Source organism: Phalacrocorax aristotelis, chromosome 1 (assembly GCF_949628215.1).
Source record: "Phalacrocorax aristotelis chromosome 1, bGulAri2.1, whole genome shotgun sequence".
Lineage (NCBI taxonomy): Eukaryota > Metazoa > Chordata > Aves > Suliformes > Phalacrocoracidae > Phalacrocorax > Phalacrocorax aristotelis.
In genome coordinates, this window is record NC_134276.1 from 87,071,272 (window position 1) to 87,086,869 (window position 15,598).

Here is a 15,598-nt window from a genome sequence, read left to right on the forward strand (position 1 = left end):
AATTATTGTAAATATAACCTCATTACTGTGGAAGGAGACAGTGGGAAAAAAAAATCAGTCAAAGAGATCAAACTCCATGAAAGACAGAGCTAAAACCACTCCTACAGAGTAACTGTAAAGGTGTAAGAGTATACTTCTTATATTTATATTATACTTTTATTGTATTTTCAGAGAATATATAATTATATTATATAATAATATATGTAATATTATACTCTTATCTAAAGAGTATAAATATTCCATAGCTCTCTTCAAGGAAATGGAGGGGGAAGCATGTGTAAAAATAATCAAACCAGCCAGCATTTCACAGCCACAGTATCTGAGTTGCTCTTTTTTTACTTGTATCTAAATTACAAAGCAGCAGCATCTCTTCCTTGCCTGCACAACAGGCTGCTCCCAGATGGGTGACTTGTGTAACGCTTGTATACGAGACACCAAGTCGAGGTCGCAGACTTGCAGAGGAAATACAAGAATAAACTGAGACCAGGAGAGGAGAGGAAGCATGAGGGTAGCCAAGAACATCCGCTGTCTTGCTAAGATCCTTAGCCCCTCTTTGCTTCCTGACCCTTATTACAACTGACAGGGGCAGAAGACAGGAAAGTATGATGGACTCCATCGAAGTCACACACTTCCAATTGCTTAAGCAAATTTTCTCTTCTTCTTATGCTAATAGCACTCTAATAGGGCAACTCTTCTACAATATGAGGTATCCTTCCTGATATTCTTTTGGTTAAGCCTGTTTCTTCTTATTTTCTTTTCTCTTATTGGTGCCCTTTTGCATCCTTCATGATTTCACTTCTCTGTTCTTCTTCCCTCCTTCTTTCCCTAACACCTTTGTCCTTGATGTGTGACTCCACAGTCTCCCCTCTGTTTCTGTCTTCCACTCCTTTGCCTCTGCTGGAAGATTTTCAGTGCAAGGAGGGAAGGAGGGAAGGATGGAAGGATGCTGTTGTGAATATACCTTCACACCCTCCTTTTTCTCCACTGGGTGCAACAATGCTTTTTACTGAGAGCTGCCCAACTGTGGTAGTTTTGGTGCCTCCTCATTCTTTATTCAAGGATGAGATAACTCATGTGCAGCTCAGTGCCAGCACTGTGGTAGCTGACTAAAATCCTGACTAAATACTGACAAAAAAGTCATGCAGTCTGAAACTACTTCTGAATGATTTGCCTTCTTGGCTATGCTCCTACATCACTGTTTTCAACAGAAAGCACTGTACTTTAAATGCCTGGGATGGGAAATCAGGGAATCCCATACAGCAATGATTCCCTTCAGACTCCAGTTCCTTGCTGACACTTCTTAATCCGTTCATAATAAGCAAAACTGGAACACCTAACTTACACTGTGAGAGACAAGAAAATACATTTTCTGCATTGTGACTCTTTCGTTTGAGCTCTATCCCATCTGTCAATGTCTCTTTGATGTGCAGATACAAGAGTCTGAAATTTCCTTGATCTTAAACAATGATTATATTCACTCTCTTAGCTATAGCAGTAGAAGTTCCTATTTGCTGATACAAGGAAACACATATTTAGCTCATTATATGTCAGGACCTCTACAACATTTATAGTGTCTGTGCTTTCCAAGATCTCATTCTCCGTCCTATCAGCATGTCTCACATTCCATGCTCAACGTTTATGACTGTTAAAACATATGCTTGTTCAAACAAATTTATCCTATCAGTCTATTCAAGGACTGCAGAAAGACATTAGTTTGTGTAAATGCCATGTTCCAGCATTATTTACGACTACTTATATGGAAATACTCATATTGCCAACACTGATTTTATGTACTTTTTCTAGGCCTGCAAGATGATGAATTTTTGTGCCCACTGAAATAATCTGTTTATCTAATTTGTGCACCACTCTTAGTGTAATAATAATCTTTTAATTCCCTTAATATGACACATTTTACTGGAATTCAAGTCACATGAAATGGAGCGTATATTCAGGTGTGAACTGCCAACATTTATAATCTACCGTTTGATATAAACAAAAGCCTCGTCTCCCAAAGCAATCAGTCATGTACCGCCGGGCTTCGTCCTATCATCTGGCACCATCATAACTCTGTGCCTTTGACATGAAATAGTTTTGCATTTGCGAGTTCCTAAATGGACAGCATGAAATCTCTGGCTCAAATCCCTCTATTTGAGAGATATTTGCTAGGATGAGGACAAGCACTCCTCACTCATGTAAGCAGTTCCTTTGAAATTGGTGTGGCACCCAGGAAAACAGAAGCTTTCAGGAGCAGACAATGGGCCGTGGTCAGCAGTAATATCAGCTTGCTTATTTATAGTACTTTTCATCCAGAAGAACTCTGAACACAAACATGAAGGGAAAATTAAGAAGGTACAAAATAAGAGCAAAGCATTGATTGAGTAGTGAAGGAGACGCCAGCCTGTGTCTAATAAATGAGGGGCAGCCCTAATTATAAATGTATTTGCTTTTATTGTCATGTTTCAGAACTTTAATGGCCATCTAATGTATTTTTTATGGGATGAATATATTTCTTTCAAAACCACAGGAACCGATCTTGTTCAGCTGCATTTAATTTCAGTGGGAGTCGTAAAAGCTTATTACCCTATAGGTTTGTCCTTCAAATGTACTTAATTAAATATATAGAGAAGATACCCAGAAAGCCTGAAGTGGCTGAGACGGAGCCAGCACCAAACCATCTTTCCTCCTCTTTTTATCCTAGGAATAGTCATGAGCTGGGTCAATTATCACTTTGAATAAAACTAATTGCACAACTTCCTCGGTTTAAATGGGCTGCAGTAGGCTTGAAGTATTATGTGTCCCACTTTTGTGTCTCCTGCAACGATCCTTTGCTTACACAGTGATGGGGTGGCAACAACATTGCTGCAGCTACTTCAGCATTAGGTCATAACAGGCAAATGGTAACAGGATGTTTGTGGCAGCTTCACAATTTCTTTGAACCACCTTTATCCCAGTACATGAAAATAGCCTGAATTTTGCGCACACAGACAAAGTACTAATCCATCCTGTGCCTCGCATTGTAAAGACATTGCATAATTCTCTGGCATCCAGCCACAAAAACTCTCCTTTGAAGAAATGCTTTGTGGAATGACGACATTCAGAAGCAGGGCTTACAGGAGTCGAAGTGACCGGCCTCTCTGGAGTCCCCTAACATTGCCCCAGCAATAAATGCTGGGATAATTATTATTTTATAGTCACGGAGAGCTTTGTAAGCTTTCCATAATAGAAATGAAAACACAGTGTCCCTGCCCCAAATAACTCACTTTGATTTCAATGCCATGAAGGAAGATGGGTAACAAACCAGAACAGAACAAGGAGATTTTGGGAGGAAGCACACACTAATTTTGACAAAGTTACACATGTACTGAGAAAGCATAAAGCCATCTTCAGAAGGACATCTAGGTACTTAGCAAAGGCCTTGCATAGCAGGGAAGATAAGAAAAAGATTTTTAGGACAACTGTAAAAGCAGGATTTTTTTTTTCTGGCAATTTTCTTGTGGGCTTTAAAGAAAAGTGGATCAATGAGGAAAAATGTGACCGAGCAGAGCAGCACATCATCTATATAGGATGGTCTGAGCATGGAAGAAATGGGCTGATGGGGGAGCTGCAGCTGCAGGTACCTGCGTGGGTCTTGCTGGTGCAGCAGCAGGCCTGCCTGGGGTGGGCATTGCCTGTGCCCAGGGTTTCCGGGGTGGTCAGGAACAGATGAAATGGCACAGCAGGACGAAGAGGTCATGAAGATGTGGGGATTATTGCAGTGGGAGAATGGAGGAAGGCATAAGACATGGAGGTGAAGGGTACTTCAGAGGGGAGAGAAAATAAGGGTATCACAGTAGCGTGTCACTGATAATGTGGTATCTTCCAGCCTAATTCGATATCTGGACCTAGCTGCCCAAACCTGACCATGTTTTAATTCATTTACTTTTTCTGTTTCAGTGCGACTTGCCTTCCCACCACCTTTAAAGTACTGCTGCAAGAGCGTTTTCTTTCTGCACATGCTGTGAGATAAGGAAGTCTTCCTGATTTTCCTTTTTCCTGCCTAATTTGCTGTCTGCAAAGCTCACCTGAAAAATTCTCTCTCAGTTCTTTAGCCCACCACTTAATTTTTCCTTCATCTGTTGTTAGTTTTATCAGTAATATTTTGCTGTCAAGCTCTTGAAAACCATTTGCAAGAGACAATACAGAAAATACAGCATTTTGTTTCATCTAATATTTATTAAATGGATTCTGATTTCTGTTTGCCAGGAAGTAGCTGCCTCAGAAGACTGCTGCTTAATATGTAACAGCCAAGAGACATAAAAATAAAATAAAAACATGTATTTGGAGTCAGTTAAATAAAAATATTAATCATACTGAGCATGAATAGAATTTCGCTTCATAAAGCAATTTTTGCTGCTTTTTAAACTTTACGTCAGTCATCTCCCTTTGAAAGGTGTTACCCTGTTACACCATTCCACTCGTACTCAGTTTTCTGAGCTTGTGATCTTTGTTTGCTCTCCCTGGGTTTTCAGTATGAATTCACTTCCAGGTAGAAAGCTTCCTACTTGTTTGTCCCATGCATAGGGAAAAGGCAAGAATTATTCCTGGGAGATCACAAAAAGCTGTGCAGGGAAGAAAACTGGTTTGTGCATTGTAAGGTAACCTGAATATCCTTTTCATGGTGGAAATGCCAGACAGAAATAATTACCTAAGAGTGCTGTGGTTAATGGTGGATTAGCAAAAGGCACTCAGAGTTGAACTAGCGATGCCCTTGTCTCTAGGATGGCAGAGCTGGCAAGATGTCAAAGCCCATTATCCCCACTGGTAAACCAGAAGGAGATACCAAAGCAGACAGATGCTCCCCGTAATGCCTTGTCTAAACTACGTTATTGATCTCTGTCAAAATCCTCTTCCCTCCTCTATGTCTAGCCTGCATGAGGTGAAGTTGCATTGAGCAATCCAAGGCACTCAAATTACAAGGAAAGCCATACTGTTGGCTTTTTGCCTTACCTGTAGTTATGATAAAAATCCCATGGATTAGGATCTATAGCCCAGTGGATAGAACATGGACACAAACATTGAAAGTGATAAATTCCTGTACAAACAGGCAAATTTTCAAAAGCAGAGTCTGAACAGAGATGCCTTTGCTTTTGCTCCACCTGAGATTCCTATATCTAGACCCAGATTTTTTGCTTCTCTGAGCACTTGAGGTTTCCATTGATCTCTCTCAGAGCTAGGAGCCAGCAGCAGTTCCGAAAATCTAGCCTGTGGTGAAATCTTGGACCCGCTGCAGTTAAAGGGAACTTTTCCAAGATTTCATCTGATGTAGCTAATTCTGAGCACTCAGGAATTAAGTGCTAAAAATGAGATGAATGCATTTCCTGGTGAGGAAAATGGAGAAAACATTTAGCCACTTCTGTAAAATGTATTACAATCTGTGAAAAGGAGCATCTGGGTGATTAGGGAAAAAAGATTTCCTTTTGCAGTATCAGTGAAATCTCCAAAAACTCAAAATTAGTTTTTCTAAAACTTGCTTTATATGCCTTTACTTTCATTTAGATTTCAGTTACCTCCCATGGGAAAAAAAGAAGTTGTAAATTTTTTTTTATTTTTAGGTATTTACATAAATGAAAGGGGAGGATACTGAATTAGGAACCAACGGTAGATCTGCAAGCTCTGTGCTTGTCTCCTCTGTAACGCTATATTGGCTTGGGGCATGTTCACACCACAAAAATTTTGGATACGATTTTTGGCATGAATTTATGTGGATTATCTGTTACCTACTTCCCTTCAGTATACTGCATCCACCAGAAGTGATGGTTTTCAGGAGAAATGCTCAGCATTCTGGGCAGGATTTACAATGTCGACTCTGAAGGCGGAAACCTGCCTCTCACTCCAATTAGTGTCTCTTGATCTGAGTGTGATTCAGAGCACGTTCAGGATTGTGAGATGTATAGCAGCAGCAAAACCAGGAGAGCTGCTCCCCATAAACTGTGGCTGTATTCAGTGCAGGGATTCCCCCTGTGTCCCATTGCCACCTGCAATCTGGTTGATGTCTCACGCTTCTGTTTCTGAGCTCGGTATATGTGCTGACTGATGGGAAAGTACAACGCTGCTACAGCAGCTTCCCCGATGGAGGGAGTCGTGCTGCGGCACTGTTGGGAAGTTGAGCATCACCACCAATTGCCATGCCTTGCTGTTGGCATGAAGCCATTTGTAACACACGGGCTGGCCCCTGTGGCTTATGGCATGCATGAAAGGGCTAAATCCCATATGTTTGAAACTGCCATCTAATAAAAGAAATTATTCATCATATATATTATATACTATATATGATATATAAAATATACACAATGCCAAAATTAAAGTTTATAACTACAAGTCAGTTAGCTATCTACAAAAAACCCCATAATTTTGGGGGAAGAAGGAGCCTTATGAACCACTTCTCTACATATCACGGAGGAATCAATTTCAGACAAGGGTAAGAGTACTCCGCTAACATTTGTGCAGGTCCTAAGCAGTTACGCAAGAATACAGCTCAGTGAGATTTTTCTGAATGAATAGATAAATAATAGGGCTCTTGAGACACATCATTTGCATTCAATAATAACTAGAAAATTCCTTAGTAAAAATGGGCAGTAGGAATCCAGGGATGGGAGCCTGCTTAGAAAACAGTGTGCTGGATGTGGGGTTTCCAAGGCTGTGTCCTAGTTTAAAGGTCTAGTTTAAGAGGAGATTAATTATATCTCAGAAATACCTGTTTTTTTCTGCACTGACTGTCAAAGGGGCCAGAAGTGAGCACTCAGCTGGGGGCATCCACGTTGTACCACTGGGCACAGATGAATCTCACCTTCATACTGTAACAGTTTATTATTGCAGTCACCCGATTTTTCTTTATATACCTCACTGCATTAGGTTAGCTGCTATCTCTCTGTCACAGTTTCTTACAGTTTTTGCTCTCAAGCATTTGGCAGGGCTTTACACTGAATTCTAGTGCTTTTCATCTCATGGCACCCAGGAGGATATAAGGGACATGACTAAGTCTCTCCCATTATTGAGGTGGGAAAATGTACATGATATTTGTGCTGTATTAACAATTAACAATTAGATGATTAGATTAATGATGTTTTGTCCTTTTCATCACTGAATACTCTTTAAAAAATCCTTTAATGTCTTCTCTCTTGGTTCAAGCTTTCTTTTGAGAGAATAGCTGCACTCCTTTGCCATTTTTGGGCCAGCATTACTCACCAGTCACTGGCCAAGAGTTCCAAGCCAAATACCATGTCCAGGTAGTTTCTCTCTGGAGAGGACATGGGTCTTCCACATGAAGCTGTAGTGAAGAGGGTTAGTCTGGACCTTAGAAAAGTACAGAATAAAAGGTTGTGTTGTTATCATCTCCTATATACTGTCATTTCTCCTAAGGTAAGCAGTAATACTCTCTATATACTATACTTTATATATCTTATTGCTTCATTACTCTTATCTCAGATAGTATTTGCTCCAAGCTAGGTCAGAAGATTGCTTTGAAGACTAATTGGAGATAAAAGAAATCTTTTTTTAAAAAGACTTTCTATAGGCTGTGTTTTCTGAATATTTCCTTGAGAGAGGAAAAAGTATTTTTATAAGCTGCTTTCAGAGTAGTTCAGTTGCTTAAGGGTACTAACCAGTGCACATTAATTTGCAGGAACATTTTGAAGCTTTAGAACAAGCTGCTCCCTGGATATTTGTGCCCTGGTGAATATTGCATAAAGGCAAATGAATCAGATTTTTTGGATTTTTTGTACGTCCTGAGTGCAGCACTTTCACTATATGTTATTGGCTGTAACACAGATCTCAGGGGTAGCTTTACTGCCAAGTGTCTCAAGATTATATTAGCTACCTCAGTGGAATGTTGTGAGAACATTGCTTTTTTAGAAATGTGGCTTTTATCAGTAACTTTTGGAGGGAACAGTCTAAAAGCTCTAAGTGAATGATCCCCTGCCAGGCGTGACTCCTGCTTGCTGTGAAGGGTGATTTGGGATGAAAAGGATGGTGAATAAGATAGGAGAGAGAAGCTGCAGTACATATATCCATTATAAGCTTGTTCTTTCTGTGGAAGACATGATGCTATAGAAGCTATGCAAGGAAATGGGAAGATATTTCAGGTGCAATTAAATCTTTCAAAGGGAGGACCAGTCCTGTCAAAATTTTCTGGGAGCAGCTGTGGTGGCATTATAGTATTCTGGAGCTAGAGTAATGCAGGAATGGGGGACAGGGCATGCGAAGTATTGCCTGTGCACCGTTATGCCCACTCTGTTCTAGGAAGCCTGCATCCAGCTGGACCAGATCCTGGCTACACTTGGGCCACTTGCTGTACAGCACACAGCGCAAAGGAAGCTACATTTTAGCTGTGTGGGAAATACCGAAGATGTCACCCTGCACACTGCTGCTAAGCCCTGTCTTTCCCCACTCCAGGTTTGAGGTCTTTAAGGAATGCGGTTCTTGGATTTTTAGTTCACCGGGAAAATTGCGTGGTTGCAGCCCAGTGAGATCTGCGGGGGAAAAGCAGGATTTTTCTCACCTAATTTATGATGTCTCTGTCTCTGACGTAGGTGATCTGCTCCACTCACTGTAGGCTCCCTTTGAGTCAATGAGGAGGAATAAACACTTTTAGGACATGATTCATCTGATGCATTTTAGACATTTACATTAGAGTTGGATCACTTCCACTGTAGCACTGCCTATTTCCTCTCTATTTGATTACAGAGAGAACTTGGCTCAGAAATAGATGTCACCATCTAAAGTTAGGAGAAACGAATCCCACACAGCCAGCCTGTTGTAGAGATGCTAACTGAATGGGAGACTCAGGCATATCTTTTTTTCCTGGTGTTCTGAGGAGGAAGCCTAGGGAAAAGGACTGGGAAGGGGATCATGGCCATGTTCTAGAGAAATCTATGTAAGGGACAGAGAATGGAAAATATGAAGCTGGAAAGAGCTGGAAAAGGGGATAAGTACTGCATTGAGATGATTGCATTTGATAACAAATTATGCGGAACAGTCTAATCTGAAGCTGACTGCAAAGAGCTGTAGCAGAATCTCATAATACTGAGTAACTGGATAATAAAATGACAAATGAAAATTAATGCTCATAAGTGCAAGGCAATGCAAATGGAATAAAAATAACTCAGACTATTCATACATAATAACAGGCTCTCAATTAGCTATTACCATTCAGGAAATACATTTTGGAATGACTGTGGATAGATTTCTGGAACCATCAGCTCAGTGCTCAGGGGAGGTCAAAAGAATATATGAAATTTTAGGAATTATTGAGAAAGGGATGAAGTAAAACCAGAAAATGTTCTTATGTTACTGCATAAATTCACAGTGCTCCCACAGCTTGAATGGGTGTACAGTTCTTCCCTGGCAACCTCAGGGCAAGAATAAGAAAGCTAGAGATGAGATAGAGAAGGGCTGCAAGCTGATGAAAGATACAACAGCAAGGCAGAATTCAGCTCTCCAGTCTGGAAAAGAGATGGTTGAGAAGGTAATATGATAAAAGACTATATAACTATAAATGGTTTAGAGAAGGTGAATAAGGAATGATGACATGCAATTTTTTGTCCTTGAGGTTGAGGGGACACCCAATGAAATCATCAACAGTGGGTTTAAAAAAACCAAAAGGAAGCACTTTCTCACACTATTCAAAACTAAATCATAGCACTCCTTGCAAAAGAAGGCCAAATGGATAAAAAATAGATGAAATCAAATTTATTCAGTTATAGAATCATAGAATCATTTAGGTTAGAAAAGGCCTTTAAGTTTATTGAGTCCAATTGTTAACCCAGCACTGCCAAGTGCACCACTAAACCACATCCCTAAGCACCACATCTACATGTCTTTTAAATGCCTCCAGGGATGGTGACTCAACCACTTCCCTGGGCAGCCTGTTCCAATATTTGATAACCCTTTCAGTGAAGAAATTTTTCTTAACATCCAATCTAAGCCTCCCCTGGTGCAACCTGAGGCTGTTTCCTGTCATCCTATCACTTGTTACTTGGGAGAAGAGACCAACACCCACCTCACTACAGCCTCCTTTCAGGTAGTTGAAGAGAGCGATAAGGTCTCCCCTCCCCTCAGCCTCCTCTTCTCCAGACTAAACAACCCCAGTTCCCTCAGCCGCTCCTCATAAGACCTGCTCTCCAGACCCTTCACCAGCTTCGTTGCCCTTCTCTGGACACGCTCCAGCACCTCAATGTCCTTGCAGTGAGGGGCTCAAAACTGAACACAGTATTTGAGGTGTGGCCTCACCAGTGCTGAGTACAGAGGGACAATCATGTCCCTGCTCCTGCTGGCCACACTATTCCTGATACAAGCCAGGATGCTGTTCGCCTTCTTGGCCACCTAGGAGTGGTCTATTATATGTATTAAACATTGTGGCCTAGTACAAATTCCTGAATAATCAGCTCCTGAATCAGCAAACTGCTGGAAAACAGCATTTATTTTACCACTGCACACTTCCGTTATATCACAGTATACTTCTGTTTCTTACACACTTTCCCGAAATACTGGCTGAGTGCCATTGAGTCCATGTTCTGGGCTAAACTGACATTTAACCTGATGCAGTGGGGCAATTCCTGTGTGTGTAGGTGTGAAAAGAGTCTGAGAAATAGCCAGAGGGAAACACCTCAGAGGAGGTCTACACCATGGAAGAAGTCTGAGCTGAGTAGGGGACCATCGCTGACACCCATGGATAGAATGCTGGCATAATGGATGGCAGAGGCCTCCCCTGAGAGGCCACCAAAATATAATAATGTAAATTTCTGTCCTGGGAAAACCTGTTAGATTTGAGGCAATGGGTGTAATTTATTGGTCTTTTTAGTTCAGCATTATTGTGAAGGAAAAGATCTTTGGTTTAGCTGAGGTATGTTCTGGGTAAGGTGGCCCTGCTGAAGTATCATATCAGAAACACTGGACTTGGTTAAAATGGGCTGTACTTTGAGCACCAAGAGCTCCAAACAACATGGACTGCTGGTGGTGTAATGCAAGGAAACCGGAGAATTGCTTCCCAAGAAGTGCAAGATGGACTTTCCTCTCTCTCCCCTCCCACAGTCACTATGTATAGCTCTGGACATTTAAAGGAGGAAGTAAATACATCAGATTCAGACTTACTCCTTTCCTAAAGGTTTGGTCTGTTAAAAACTAATAAGAAACACTAGAAATTTTAGGACAGCAATGTAGGTTTTTAATAGGATACCAAGGATGTGGATCCATTGTAGCTTAAGAGGAGTTAAGTCATAACTAACTTTTCTCCCTAATTGTGGAGGGAGACAGTGGAAAGGCAGCAGTTACAACTGTGTCCTGTGTTCCTTATTCCACAAATGTTGTTTACATCTTAATGATATAATTAGGACAGCTTAACGATGTTATTAAAACATTTTAATTCTTCTTTTGCTTACACTTTTGTCTACCCAGCCATGAATTTTTCTTTGCCTGCTATTAGCATGCAGAGTTGGGACTAAGCCTTAACCTCTTCGTACTGCATTTAGGAAATTGATTTGTTTTGCTAAAACAAAATGAACATATCGTTTCAGGCAGCTGCATTTGAGTGTGACTAGTAATAGTTATGACATTACCAAGGTGTTAGAAAGTGTTCATGCTGGCTGCCTTATTCTGAAGAGAATAAAGTCATTTAAAAAGTGTCATACTGAGTCTACTGAATTGATGGCAGTCTTCGGTAGGGTTTGGGATTGGACCCAAAGGGTCATTCTGTGTTGAAAAGTAAGATTTTAAAAAAAATATTTATATTTAATCAAAATCCATTTAACTGTTCAGAATCACATCTGCAGTCTCCAGTGATTACTATCCTTCCACAACAGCTTGCTGTCCTTCACATCCCTCCCTCTCTCCACTGATGTTCAGCAGAAGAAGGATGGGTGTTCTTCTGCATTACCTAGTGCCTCTGGCCCTGTTCACGCAATTCCTATTCCAAACATTTCAAAACCTCTCTTCTTGCTGATGCATCCAGCCAGCTGGACTTTTAGATTCCTGGTGAGGTTTTCAGGACTGGATTAAAACAATTTGAATTTATAATTTATTTCAAAGTAGGGCAGATTTGGCTTGGCAGCCTGTGGGATGTGACAAACATGGAATTCCAGCAGCAGTAAGTGTCATTTCAAGAAGACGACAAATACTTTAAAGCTACTCTTCTATTTTGCAGTTTCATTTTAATAGAGGCCTGCTCACTGTCAATGACAGTCAAGGCCATGTAACATGGCAGTTTTGTCTTGTTCAGCAATAAGGTTACAGCTTTTCTTTTGCAATCCTAACCTAAGAAAAGTGACAGGTTCGTATGGAGTCTTACTTCTACACTGCGGCTAAAGCTATCACACACATCAGCGGAGCAGGAACTGAGTCCTATCCATCATCTAGGCAGGACTGGTGGGATGAAGAACATGGAATATAAAGTGAATGAAAGTGACACACATCAACATTTTGGTGCAAAATCTTTGTGGGGATTAGCGTGTTGTCAGTTCTTACCTTCCAGTGTACCATAAGCAAATCTGCATTTGTAATGCAACCATTTTATCAGCATAGCCTTAGCACAGAGAACATGTCAAGAAAATGTTGGGAAAATAAGAACTTTTCCTGGGGGATACCAGAGAATTTTGTTACAAGCAACACAGAGTTTTACAGTTGCCTTGCCAGACTCAATCTTGAGAAAGCTGATTTCTGTTGTCTCACCTACATTCTGACTTAAGCCCAAAACTCCAGAGCAAACCTCCAAACACTTCGATGCCTGTCTTCTGCTTTTCAAGATTCAACAACCTTTTTATATAAAATCTCCTGCTGCTTTTAGGTTTTTCTTCTTGCCATTCCTGGACTAACATCTCAGTAAGCTCAGAAACTCCCTGCTGAATTGAGTGCTGTCACTGCAAGGGTGCTTCAGATGCTCAGGTTAATGCACCTAAAATTAGTTTATGTGTTTCTACAGAGTGCTATATGTAAGTACAACATTATGAATTTCCATAATTCTAAATTATTTTTATCTTTAAGATTTTAACAGTACTGCTAACAAAGATACTCTCTGTTAATACTGATTTCAAAAGAATGTTTTCCAATGCCTCTAGTTTGGTTTTAATGAAAACCTAGAGATTGCAATCTATGATCCCCCTCCTTGTTTTCCAGTAGCTTTACCATTCAAGAATGATTTTTGATTAAACCTCTTATATATTTAGGTGCATTTTCTGCTATTTTCCTTACATATTTCATCTCCCAGTCCATGTGGTTTGCATGTTGTTCAGGTGTGATTTCAGTGTGGATAATTTTCTAGAGACACTTTCAACACTGCCTTTTACAGAGGATATGTACAACATTTTGCAGGGTGCCTAACTTCATAAAAGTATCAGAGAGGACTTAGTAACAACTCTGAAGTCATTACTAAACCACTTGTCTCCTTCCACCTGCCTCCCAAGAAGTAAAGTCATTTCATTGCATTCCATGTTTGTCTCTCCCTGACTGCCAGGCACACAGCAAATGGTTAACGCTTTTATAATAGGAAAGCTGAAACTGGCTGGACTTGAAGGGATTGCAGCCTGGATAAATTGCTTTACCACCTGCCAGATCAAATCAATACCCTCTTTTCCTTTAATATGGCTTAGAGGAAAAAAAAAACCAACCAACCAACAACCTCAACAACAAAACCACAATGCTCAAGGGTTTAATTTATCAAAAAATGCATTAATATTTTCCATAGTATGTAACGTTTGACTCTCTGTACACAAATCGGTAAGTCCAGATGAAGACGTACTCTATCCAATGATTCACTTTTTCCTTTGAATACTACCTTCTGTCATTGACGACAATTCCTACATGTCCCAAGACACTTTGACATGGGCTTCCTGCAGCTCCTGGAGAAAGCCAGAGGACATCCCACCTGGAGTTATCTTGGGAAGAATGTTTGCTCTGAATATAAAGCAGAAATGCAGAAACTGAACAAGAACAAACCTCTGGGCACTTGCAGTCAACCTGTATTAAGAACGGCAGCACTGATGCTACTGCTATATCATAGCCAGTTCCCCTGCTACTACCTGTGGCTATCAGCTCCTTGGAAATGCCAAGCGTCATCATCTTGTACTCAGATCTTAAATACATAATGCCTCTCAACACAACTCTTAGCTAAACTGAATGTAACTGCACGCTCTTGGCCACAGTCTGTTCTACTTTAATGGTTGATCTGCTTGCCTTTTTGTTCAGATGTCACAGTGTAGTTGAAAAAAACATGAAGCGTAGTTCAACTCATTTTTGAGGCCTTCAAGCCTAGATCAGGGCCTTTCTATTTGCAGACTATCAAAAACTAGATGAAGTTAGGATTTCAGGGCCAACTTCTGCTGCATGTTTTATTGACACCAGCAATCACAGGTGCACCTGGAATACAGGGTAGTTCATTCAGTCCGGCAAACTGCTTCACCTCCCTTTCTCATTATCTAACGTGCTGAAAGTGAAATTTAGTGGTTGGTTATGTATAACATAACTCGCTGTGTGGGCACATAAGTGCCTGCTACTGCTACCTGCTGAATTAATTGCTTATCTAGGGAAAGCTGGCAATCCTGTGGGACTCGCTTTTAGCACAGAAGGACCTGGATTTGCTCTGTTCAGGCAACAGGGTTGGTACCCTGGGAACTGTTACAGAAGTACAGTTACAATTCAGAACAGATGTTCAAATCCATTGGAGACAAGTGCCAAGGCACTTTTGAAAACCCTATTTGTGTAAATCTATGTCTGTGATGCCCAAATTGCACTACAGTCATGGTCCTGATTGGCCTGAGCTCTCCAAGATGAAGCTTTCTGAATGATTGATGCTTTCTGAAAATGGAAGGAGGACTCTACATTTGAAATTTGATGTACATTTCAGGTACTCCTACATGAAAGAAAACAGGTTCTTCTGCTACCCACTCACTTTTCCCATGGCTGTTCACTCCAGCATTACCTCTTCTCTCTCTTCTACTGCTCAGGCAGATGAACAGTAAATTGCATCTGTCTGGTATGACTGAAAATAGCCAGTTCACTTTGCCAGGTTATTCTTCAGACAGAGCAGTTGTTTTTTTGAGTTTGGGGCACAAATAGTTGCATTTGCACAACAGAGATGGAGAAGAGGGAGTGAGGAATGAGGTCTGGGATTGTCTAAACTGCTATAAGCAACACAGCTGAATGAGAAATCATAGCTGGAAATCTGTTCCATGGTTTTTCTCTACTTCCCAGCAGATGAAAGTTGTGATTATTCCTCTACTCCAATCTCACATAAAAGCAAAATGGGGGACAGAGGACTATAAAAAGGAAGTGATTCATCTCTGCTTCCTGTGAAGATCAGCAGTGTTTTTCTTGATGATTTTTGCTTACCGTGAGCTTTGTGTGTGCTGCAGCTGTGAGACTGCCGAAGAGCTGCTCTAGGAAGTACGTACTGGCATCAACTGTTAGCAATGGGAAACAGTAGTTGATGCCAGGGTCATGTTCTGCCACACGGAGTGTTCATCTTTCCCATCTGGAAGCCTGTGAACATTGGTCCTTCTTGTCCCTGCTAGGGAAAGAGTAATGCATTTGACCACGACCATGGGGCTGACAACAGGGAAGGGAGAGCTGCCAT